The 11,735-nt window shown below is 40.8% G+C and overlaps 1 protein-coding gene across 5 annotated transcripts in view; it reads left to right on the plus strand.

Moving 5' to 3' along the window:
• tiam2a (TIAM Rac1 associated GEF 2a) overlaps positions 1-11,735 on the plus strand; it is a 207,037-nt gene that overhangs the window by 177,412 nt on the left and 17,890 nt on the right. The window lies entirely within an intron of this gene.

The following is an 11,735-nucleotide window of genomic DNA, read 5'->3' on the forward strand; positions in this document are numbered from 1 at the left end:
CCTATGAAAGTGTGAGTTCATTAGGCATCATATGATATTATTATACTGATGGAACGTCATCATGTTACATTAAATGAACCAGTCACATGACCCTACATGCAGCACTGGGAGCGAATAAGTGTTTGAGTGTTTCCTGCTTCACTGAAGTTACATAGTGCAGGTAGCAGCATGCTGAGCATGGTAAAGATCACAACTCAACATTAGTACTCAAGGCTAGAGGTATATTTTGGCTGTGTTGGCTGTGTGTTTGAGTAGACGAATCTCTGCATTGTGAACAGAACAAATTGTTCACATGCTTCTCGATGTGGTATATGTGTTACTGAAGACTTCAGACATCATACACATCCTAGTGTGAATGTTTCTGCCTGTGTCTGTGTGTGTATAATTGAATGTTCTGGTGGTCCGGGTTCAGTCGTGCTGTTTTTTTCCCCCTCAGTGCAGGTGTATGTGTGTGTATGAGTGTGTGCCACCGCTGCTGTCTTTGAAGTGTTGCATAGCACCTGCCAAGGCTTAGTTTCAGGAGAGCAGGATTTGGAATGAACAAAGCCCCGTCTCACATGCCTAATGACCTCCGAGTACGCTGTGTTTACTAACAGGGGTGTCCAATCCCTTTGTTTTGTCTGCAGAGTGCGACCAGACAACACATTACAGCTAGTTTTCCTGAAAATGCACCTCTTTCCCAGCTTCCGAGGAATAATCTGGTGTTAGCTGGAGAGCTGTGAGGGGAATTTTACTTGCGATTTTCAAAGGGAAATGAAAGATGAGGATATCTCTGGTTGAACGTGTAGGACATACCAGACAGCTGCTGGGGTTTGGTTGCTTTTTCAGAGCTGTGATTGAATTTTACTGAAGCTAATCCAATTGAAAGACTGACAGCGCTTTGATTTGATACAGGTTTGCTGAAGGTGATTGGAAAGTCAGTCGTGCCGTTGCCAAATCCAGCCTGTAACTCTTTAATCACCATAAGCTAACTTAATTATACACTGCTGGTCCCAATTTTTCCAGGTTTTATTGACATTCAAACAGTTCAAGTCCAGTGAATAACCTGAAATGGTACAAAATCCGGTGACCTTACATGGTACAAAGCTGAGCAGTAAACTAAAAACTAAAGAAACTGAAAAAAAGGAAAACAAGTCATGGGTTACAAAAACTTGCAGCTGGTCTGTAGCAATGGAAGTATTTGAGAAGCATATGGAATTATCTAGTAAACAACCAAACCATTTTTTTTACATTTTAGATTCTTCCAAATAGCACCTCTTGCTTAGATGACAGTTTTGCACATCTTGTCTGGATTTTCTCAGTCAGCTTTATGAGGTAGAGTCACCTGGAATGGCATTTCATAATATATAATTTCATAATATATAATGCATCATCAAAGTGCAGTTGTAAAGATCATCAAATGCTATGAAAACTGGCCCTCATCAGGACTGCTCCAGGAAAGGAAGAGTTACCATCTCTTGTACAGGATAAGATAATCAGAGTTACCAGCCTCAGAAACCAAGTTAACAGAACCCCAGATAAGAGCACCAAATGGCTCCAGCATTTGCTGAAAGATGACTTGCTTCTGTAGAACCTGGTAATATTACTCTGCCATGTCAATGCTTTATGCTGCATTATGCAGTTCTGCCTGCCTCACCAAAGTTACATAGTGCAATAAGCAGTGCACCAAGCCTGCTGTATGCCTCTTAGAATGATTTTGAAGCTTATATTTTAAGGTTAAATGCTTAATGGCTTGTGTAATATGCAGCTCACATGACAACACCTTTCAGTGCAAAAGACAAACTTACAGGTGGAGTGGTAGTAAGAACGTCATTGCTAAGATGGCAGGAAATAAATAGCAGGCATGCCTGGGCAATGCAACAATGGCAGCACTGTTTAATACAGAAAGCAGTTTCAGCAGTTTTAACATTAACGGTATGACCTGTGGGGTTGTTTTACAGCTTAAATGAATCAACCTGGATATCTCAAACACCTCCAAATTGTTTTGTAGGGCTGCACCATATGCTGTGGGACGAGTCCCAAAGAACTAACTAATGGCATCTGTCCGGTTCCCTGCTCTTTCCCTGCCTAATCCACCTTAATTGTGTGGTTTGGACGCAGTGGTCGTAGACCAGCCAGAAAAGTCGGCATTGTGCTGGTGTTATTGAAAGGCCTTGGCCTTTGGCAGCGCGTTCCCACTGTCTGGCCTCTTCTTTCTGTGCTCTGGAAGCTGCAGCGGGTCATGCTGTTTAGGGGAGGCATTTCCCATAATGCACACAGCCAGAGGTTTTTGTCTGCTGAACAGCAATTGATATGCAGATTTCAGTGGGCAGCAGCATTTCTCTTTTTGTCCACTTTCTCCTCTGCCTGCGTGCTCAGAACTGGTTACTGATCGATTGGTGTATCCCATCAAAAGAGTAGCCCTGAGGAAATCGTTAGCCTAGCCTGATTCTGAGGATTTTCTCAGACTTTCTGAGATAAGGGAGGAAGATGCTGAACATGACTTGGTGTGAGAAGAGGGTCTAAAGGAGGAGAAGTAGCCATTTGACCACAAGAATTGACCATTTTGTCACCATGCCGGCCTTGAGGACAGGCAAGCTGAGGAGAAAGGGCTCGTCCCTGGTCCGAAGAACCAAGCGCCATGCCAGAGTGGCCTGGAGGATCCTCTACAGGCTGCTGTTCATGGTGAGTGAGTTGTTGGGGCAGTGGACAGTTGGCATTAGGCCATGGGAAGAGATGGGCACCATTAGGTGAGTCATGAGGCATCAATGGTGCTGTTTACACTTTGTGTAATGGACAGTTGAACGGTTTATTGGTGTTATTAGTTGGTATAATATTGTATAAAGATGTTGTGGTTTGGTAAATCAGTGAATAATAATGTTAAATCATTAATGGTGAGCTGGTGATTGAATTGAAAGCTTCCACTTGGGCGTTGACTGGGGGCTTGAGGAGAAATCTGGAACCAAGCTTTATTGTCCAGGGGCTCATTTCATTAAAGCAAATTCAAGAAAATTTGGCAGAAAAAGCGTTTTATGAAACAATATTGCTTGCAAATCACCAGAATTTCTCTAGAACTGCTTGCTGATACTTCAGTTATTTATTTCTTTTACTGTATTTACATTTGCCTGCATCTGTTTAAATATGATCTTTAGAGTAAAATTACTTAGAAATATTGAAAGTAATTTTAATAGTAACAATTTTTCATAAGTTTTAAGGCATGTTTACGGCCATTTATAACAATACATTTAAGCAACCACCTCGGATATCATAACCTAACCGCCTTGCACTTAACTAAAAACACCCTAGCAACCACAATGCTATGATTTTTCTGGCAGCTCCTTTGGTGTTGCCATCACCTGGCATGCCACAGCAATCAGCTTGCAACCACATGGGATAACATAGCAACCAATTAGCAACTCTATAGCAACCATCTAGTAACACCGTGGCAACCACCTAGAAAGCACCTGTGACACCACAGCATTCACCTACAACACAATCACAGCAATCACATATTAACACACATCAACAACAACAGCTAGCTGGAACCATTTAAGCTATACATCCATTCTTTGTTTTTATTAGGAAATGCAGTTTTGTTTTGTTTTAATTAATGTGCCTAATGTGACACTAGTACTAATCACATGACATACACCACAGCAACCCTTTGGCAACACCTGAGCAACCGCCTTGAATTTCTAGCATTTACTCAGCCAAGCCATAGCAACAATTTAGCAACTGCATAGCAAGCATAACTTAGGAGCTCCATTACAACTGCCACCTTACAACACAATAGCATCCATCTGGGCTACCACAGCAACCCCTTGGCAACATCTGAGCAACCGCTTTGGATATCTAGCATTTACTAGGCAAGCCGTAGGAGCCATTTAGCAACTGCATAGCAACAACTTAGGAACTCCATTACAATTGCCACCTTGCAATACAATAGCAACCACCTGGAATACCATAGCTACCACCTAGCAGGCACTTAGCAACACCACAGCAACCATATAGCAATCCCTGGAATACCATAGTTAACACCTTGTAACACCATAACAATCAAATAGCAACAGCCTAGCAACCATATGGCAACTCCCTAACAACAAGCTGGAACCACTTATGTGGCACAACTCCTTTTTAGAATTAAATTTAACACACAAACATGTAAAAGTTAACATATCGAACTAGTTGATGCCTTTCAAGACTTTTCTAGATGGGGTCAGGGTTCAAGTTTACACGTTTAGAGAATTTTAAGTGTGGAGTGGTGTGGTAATGGTGCTGACAGGCTGGGGATTCTGCAGATGGTCGAGCTGAGACACACTGACACTCAGTAAAGAGCGTTGGAGGAGCTGTCATCTGTATCTTAAAGAGCAGGAGGGAAATCAGGACAGAAGCTGTCAGCTGTGTGTGTCATTATTGTGTGTTTTTTATTTTTTCTCTTCTCCTGCTTTCGCGCCTCCACACGCTCCCATTCTCATCTCTTAATTGGTTATTTGGGTCACCCGTCGTGCGAACAACCCTTTTCTGTTAGCTCGCTGTTTCACTGTGCTGCAGTGCCTCAGATCAGCCATGCGTTGGTGTACCTGCTGGCCGGGCTGGGTCACTGAGCGCGCTCAGAAGACCTGGATCTGTGTTGGTGCAGTACTGTAAGGGGAAAAGACGAAGTGCCTTATTATTCTCAGGTATTTTCTTCCTTAGCCTTGCAATGTTCTTCCAGCTGTGCTGGGTGAGATGGCCCTCCAGGGCTGGTCTTTGCCCACTGGTGACCACAACTAAAATAAGTGAAGTATATTGGCTGTCACATTCTGTGAAACTGACACCAATAAAACCCACTCAACCCAGGTTATGATACAAGCACACAAGTGCTAGCAAGCCCAGAACCCATTGATATTGCATTGAGAGTTCTTACATTTTTATAAAACAATGAACATAGGCTTCAATGAGAGAAATCTGGGGCAATTTCAAGACCACTGCAAATTGCCCCCACAGAGTAGTACTGTGGTAATTGCAACTTAACACTAATTGGTCTAAGATATTTAGAGACAGGACCGGCTGTCCAAAATAGTCACACCTAGTTTAATACTGGTTAAATGTGCTAGAACCTTTTTCCTCCTTCTCTCTTTGTGGTGGAGAAGGCCCATGCAGCTCCAGAAATGGAATGTCCCATTCATTTGGCCCCCTATGTCAGGCCTCGCTCCAACACTGATTATTCCACATCGCCTTGCCATGAACACATTGGCCACTGTTCAACCTCCCTTACAAGAAACCGCCTCACAAATTACAAATTTATATACTTCACTTTTGCTTATTACTCCTGTTACATCGCTCTCTTGTTCATTTATTTCTTTTTTTGTTTCAGTCTTGTACTTTTTATCTTTCAGTATTTCCACCCTCTGTCATTCTCTCTTTTTCTTTTTGTCTTTCCCTCTTGCTCATTTCTCTTTTTTTTTTCTCTAATGCATTCAGAATCCTTTTTGACCGTGCTGGTTTTCCTCTCTATCTCTCGTTCTTATTTTCTTGTTTTCTCTTGGAGGCCTTGCTCCAACTCTAATTATTCCACATCGCCTTGCCATGAACACATTGGCAATCCCCAAGCCGTTTTCCAAGGTAACCCTTCATGATCACAGGCACGGCAGTGTGTGGTGTAAGGATGAACTAACTATGCTCGGCACTCTATATAAAAAAACACATGTAACTGGTTTAAATTCACTTTTTTCTGTAAACATATTTTTCAGTTTTCAGTATTTCTCGCTCTTCTGAAGTCGTATCTAATGACTCGGTACTGCCGCTCGCCCATGCAGTATTTATGTTGTTTACGCTGCATACGTCTATTAAACATGCACTAAACGTTTAATCTGCTTAGCTGATGGAGCTTGGTATTTCAGTGTAGTGCAGACAGCCTGTGCTCTGTGTTTGTGAGGGGCTCTAATCTCTGTGTAATTAATGAGAGAGATGAGCTTGTGGGAACTCCACTGCTGACGTGGGTGGTCCTGTCTTCACTCCTCGTCTCCGCCGCCTCTGGAGCCGGGCAACTTCTACTCTCTGAGCTTCAGCCATCCACTGTCATCCAGCCCGGCTGCTCCTTCCTCCCCCACCCCTTTTGCCTCTGTCCCTCTCTCTTTCTCTCTCGTTCTTTCTCTCTCTTTCCCCCCAGTTCAGCAGACCAGCTTTGAAGCCACTTCTGCACACAGTCTCTGGAGTGACCACACTGTAATTAGCAAACAGTGCAGCACAGCAAAGCTCCCAGCTCCACCAGAGACCCTCCGCCTTCCTCCTCCAACTCCACGGCTAAGCCACTGACTCATCCAAAGCTCCCTCACTCTGTTTCTCTCTTTCTCTTTTGTTTTCCTTTCTGCTTATTTTCTCTGCCTCTCAGTTGTCTGTTCTTCACTCTTGCTTATTACTCTCTCAATCTCTTTCTGTCTCTCGCTCTTGTCTGCCTACCTTGTTCATCACATTTTGCCTTTTTTTTACTCGTTTGACTTGTTTTCCATCTCTATCTCTATATTTGTTCTTTTTCTTGTATCTTCCATCCTTTTTTACCCTCTTGATCATTCTCTCGTATCGTCTTGTATTCCCATCTTCTCATTGGTTATTTTTACCCTTCTCTGTTTATCTTTCTCTCTTTCTCTTTCTCTCTTGTTTCAGTCTTGTAGTTATCTCTTTCATTATTTCCACTGTCATTCTCTCTCTCTCTCTCTCTCTCTCTTTTTGTCGTTCACTCCTGCTCATTACCATCTCTTTCTCTAATGCATTCCAATTTCTTTTATGCCTTTTTGACAACACTCTTTCCTCTCTATCTCTCTTGCTAACTTGTTTTCTCAGTTTCTTTTCCTCTCTCTTTTGTTTTAGTCTTTTTAGTCTGTTTTAATCTTTCATCCTTGATCATTCTCTTTTTTTGCTCCAGTTTATTACTTATACCACTCTGTCTCAATTATTGCTCACTTATTTTCTCTCTCTTTTTAGTCTTGCACTTGTATTTCCCATCCTCTTAATTGTTCTCCATCTTTCTGTTTTGTTGTTCAATCTTTCTCTTGTTTCCACTCATCTGTCTCTCTCTTGCATTCCTATGTTGCTTATCCTTTTTGCCCTCTGTCTTTGTCTTGCTTTCTTTTTTGTCTTTTTCTTTCATTTTGTCCTCTATCTCCCACTTGCACCCTCTCTATCTCTTTCCTTCTCATTTCAGTCTTGTGCATTTATACTGTTCTCTCTCGCTCATCTTTGTCTGGTTTCTATTCTCCTTCCTCTCTCTGTTGATCACTTGTTTTCTCTCTCTGTCTTTATCTGCCCGTCATCACCCTCTGTCTTCAACTCCTCATGTTTCTCTTTCCCTCTTGCACACATCTCGTCCTGTATTTCTTGCACTCTTTCCTCCCTCCCTCTTTCAATCTCTCTCTCTCTCACGCTCTTGATGAGGCTCTCAATCACCCCATCACAAGTTTATGCTCTCCCCCTCGGTCTTCCTCTCCTGCTTATTCTCTGCATCAGGCTTTCTCCATCACTCTCTCTCTTGCTGTCCCTTCCCCACTCTCACTCTCTATATCTATCAGTTCCTCTCTTTCTCAATCACCTCTGTTTTTCTCTTTAGACCCCTTCTTTCTCCCTCTTTCTATCAGTTCCTCTCTTTTTCAATCTCTGTCTCTATTTTTTATCTGTAGACCCATTCTCTTTCTTCTCCTTCAATCATTTCCTCTCTTTCTCAATCTCTGTCTCTCTATTTTTATCTGTAGACCCCTTCCCTATCAGTTCCCCTTTTTCTCCATCTCTGTCTGTTTTTCTTTTTAGACCCATTGTCTTTCTTCTCTCTCTCAATCAGTTCCTCCCTTTTTACATTTCTCTCTATTTTCTTTAGATCTATACTTTCTACCCTCTCAATTAGTTCCTCTGTTTCTCCATCTCTCTTTCTATTATCTTTAGACCCATTCTTTTTCTTCTCTCTCAATCAGTTCCTCTCTTTCTCAGTCTGTCTCTCTATTTTTATCTTTAGACCCCTTCTCTATCAGTTCCTCTTTCTCCATCTTTATCTATCTATTTATTTCTATTTATCTTTCTCGCATTATCTATTTTATTCTTTAGATCCCTCTCTATCTATCAGTTCCTTTCTTTCTCCATTTTTCTCTTTCGATCCCTCCTTCACTTCTCTAATAGCTTCTTTCTCCATCTTTGTCTTTCTGTTTTTTTTTCTCTATAAAGCCCTCACTCTTTCGCTCATGTGCAACCACTCATCGCTTCTTGCATGTACACACACACACACACACTGTTCTGTGGCTTGTTCCCTGCTGCTCTTATTGATTGGCTGGTGTGTCTGAGGACGTAAGTCGCACACGGGGTGAACGGGTTTGTTTCCAAAGATCAACCATCACAATCACACACACACACACACACTGCAGTGAGCAGAACTGCGGGTTTATGCAGTAAACTGCTGTGGGTTCCTCGTTGTTTACTGGCTACGTTCTCAGGGAGCCTTAAGGGAGCTCTGGAGCTGCTGGGTTTCTTGCGGTTCCACACACACACACACACACGCACACACACACTTGTGTTCTCAGCTCCCCGGAGGACACGGCGCTGAGTGATGCAGCACAAGCTGCCGCCGGTTATTTTGGGACCTCTATTGTAAGTGATATTCATGCTGGTATTGATTCTCTACCTTTTGGAAGGGGACGGTATCTGAGGCGGCCATTGTGTTTGTGGAAATGCTGACGCAGCTCTGAGCGTGGAGCTCACCTCTACAAGGAATCGATGCTAACTTATTCTGCAGCTTTCTTCACACAGTCAGCAAGGAACACCAGCCCAGCAGAAGCAGGTTAAGGGTTAAAATGGCCTGAACTGGTTTTGGTGGTCCTCTATTATTGTTATACTCTGGTATTCATCAATCAAAGTCATTGACAGCTAGAATTGATTGGCATTATTCAATGGCTGTTACATTCTTTTACATGCCAGACAACCTGATCATCATGTCGGGACGTTATTGAGCGTCTGTGGAAGATCATTGTCCAACGGTTTTGCCATTGAATGACCTATTTATTGGCACAGTACCAGGCCACTTTTACTAGAACTTCTGTTTACTAAGAAGCATTATGTGATAATTGGCATTAGATAATTGCTCTTGTGCTCCTCCTACAGTTGAAAAGCTTAATTCCAAACAAACTTTAACAGTGCCTTTCTGGACAAGCTGAGATATACAGAAAGAAGCATGTGGGCTGAGGTTGTATGCAGCATTAAGAAGTTCTTGCAAGTGTAGTCTGGCCTGCTTCCACATAGTGCTTACAGTCAGTGAATCATGAATATAATCATAATGCCGTTATTTTAAGGACAAAATGATACATTATGTAGCTATAAACATTTTAAATCTGTCGATTTAAAAAATATATGTCAAATTAAGAGGCTTTTATTGTTATTCCATGAGTGCAAATACACACTACAATGAAATTGATGCACCAATAGTACAATTCAAACAATATATATACAACATAAAGTGCAAATGAATGTGCAACAAATTGTGCAACATAAAACTAGAACACTGTTATAATAAATACAATAAAAATAGCAGAATTGAGAATTAAACAGACAAAACAGTGCAGGACTGACAATGCCAACATCTAAATGTGTGATGAGGATAAAGTGCAGATATATACAACATGGTATATAGTATAAATCATCTATATTAAATAGAAATAATAATTAAATTGGCAAATACAAAAAAAAATATGGCAATTAAACGGTTACAGAGTAGTGCAAACTTCTGTTTCATAACACTTTCTTATGGATGGCCAATTCATTGTTGGTTATCATAATCATAATCATTCCTAAATAAAACGCAACTTAACCATTTACAAAAACATGAGTTCTGACCAATGGCTTCAATTCTCAAAATCCAACGATTTACAATTAGATTTTTTGCTCTTTGTCTTTGTTGGGCCATTAACATGATTACATCACATTACATTACATTTGGCAGAAGCTTTTGTCCAAAGCGACTTACAATATTGAAGTGCAAATAATAGAAGAGGTTAAGTACAAAAATAATAGAAGTTAAAAATAAAACATCTATAGATAGGGCCTTAAGGAGGTCAGAGGGAAATTTCTAATGAGGCTGTGACATGATATGTCAGCATTTCATGTGTTACTAAATGCAAGGATAGAAGAGAAGAATTGTCCTCAGCCTCTGGTGGAGGTTTTTATAATCCACTCCCTTTTACTACTAATTACTTTTTAGAATCGCCCTCAACATGATGGCTCAGATCAAGTGTGACCTTTCACAGAAGATATGAGCTGATGGAAAGCAAAGGTCAGCACTGGGCACTGCAGGAGTAGTCTGGGGCTGAGATTGAACGCTACTGCTCTACTGCCAATTATGTTGAATCATGGCTTTAAATGATGATGCTTTATTATTACTTAAATATTGTTTTATAATTATTGTTGCTGTATGTTTTTTTGCCTTTGTTCTGTTGGACTGCACAATGGGGATTCCATCAGGTGTAAAAAGCTACAAATAAATCTGATTTGACACTATTAGAGTGACACAATGACAAAATTGTGAGGTGCCATACCATTAAATATCCTCTATTTAACTGAAAACAACAGAATCTGGATTTCGAGAAGTTCTGTTGCCATCATTTCTGTTCATCAAGTTCTGTTGTTTTCATCATTTGACTTTGGTGCACTGATTTTTCCCAGCGTTCACTGTGGATCTCTACCTCTCACTCTCTTACTACCTTGCTCTACCTCACTCTACCTCCAGTCTTATGTCATATGAGCACAATCTGCAGCGTAAAGAGCTTCCTCTGTTGTCATACAGTTTTATGTTTGTTATTATTCACAGTGTTATTGCAGCTTTTTCAATGTATTTATCGTGAAAACTTGCATATTGATATTGCAATGATAAAAAATATATATTTATCGGTCATTTATCAGGATGTTTTTTTCTTATTCTGTTATACTGTGATTCATTATAATGCGGCTATAATGCTGCTCTTTGTGCCTCATTTGGCTCTCTACCCATCTCCTCATCTCTTGTACATTAGGAACGAAGACACTCAAATAGCACCGCCGATCCAGTGAACTTCAGGGCTTAAAAAAGCCCATTTAATTTCAACTGCGTATGAATAATTTTGTCCGGGACTTGAAATATTCATTGTTCTTCTGTTTTCATGGACATTCAATGAACTTAATCCTTTAGTCTTTGAGATTAATCTCTCTCTTTTTTTTTGAGAGTATTTGTATATCTGCGCAACTATTTGGTGTTGAGACATGTTTATGTGTTTAGCTAGAGAGATATTACAATTATTAACTGATTCAAATTTATGAATTTATGCTTATTCTGACAGTGCTTTATATATATATATATATATATGGTGTCCTAAAGTAACTCGGCCCAAGGCAGAAGTGCCATCTAATATATTCTTCTCTTATCATTTTTTTTTTTTACCTTGAGCTTTGGATCCTTAAAGCCAAAAGCATCTCAGCAGAAAGATTAGAGAGAGAAAAAAAAAAAAAGAGACACCGTGACTGGCCGGTCATCGTGCCCGGCGTCTTATCCATGCTGACAGGCAGTGTCATAGCGGTGGCACCTCTCCATTGAAAGAATTTAGATTAGAATATATGAAAGGGGTGGCGCTGCATTTCTCTGAGCACTAGACTTGCTTTGCTCCGTCAGGCTAGACACATTTGACTATGCAAAGTCATTCGTAATAAACTGTAGAGATACATTAGGGGAAATTTGCCAATGTTGCCAAAGCTGTGCTCAAGAGGAAGCTCCA

The sequence above is a fragment of the Astyanax mexicanus genome, chromosome 14, assembly GCF_023375975.1.
Source record: "Astyanax mexicanus isolate ESR-SI-001 chromosome 14, AstMex3_surface, whole genome shotgun sequence".
NCBI classification, from domain to species: Eukaryota; Metazoa; Chordata; class Actinopteri; order Characiformes; family Acestrorhamphidae; genus Astyanax; species Astyanax mexicanus.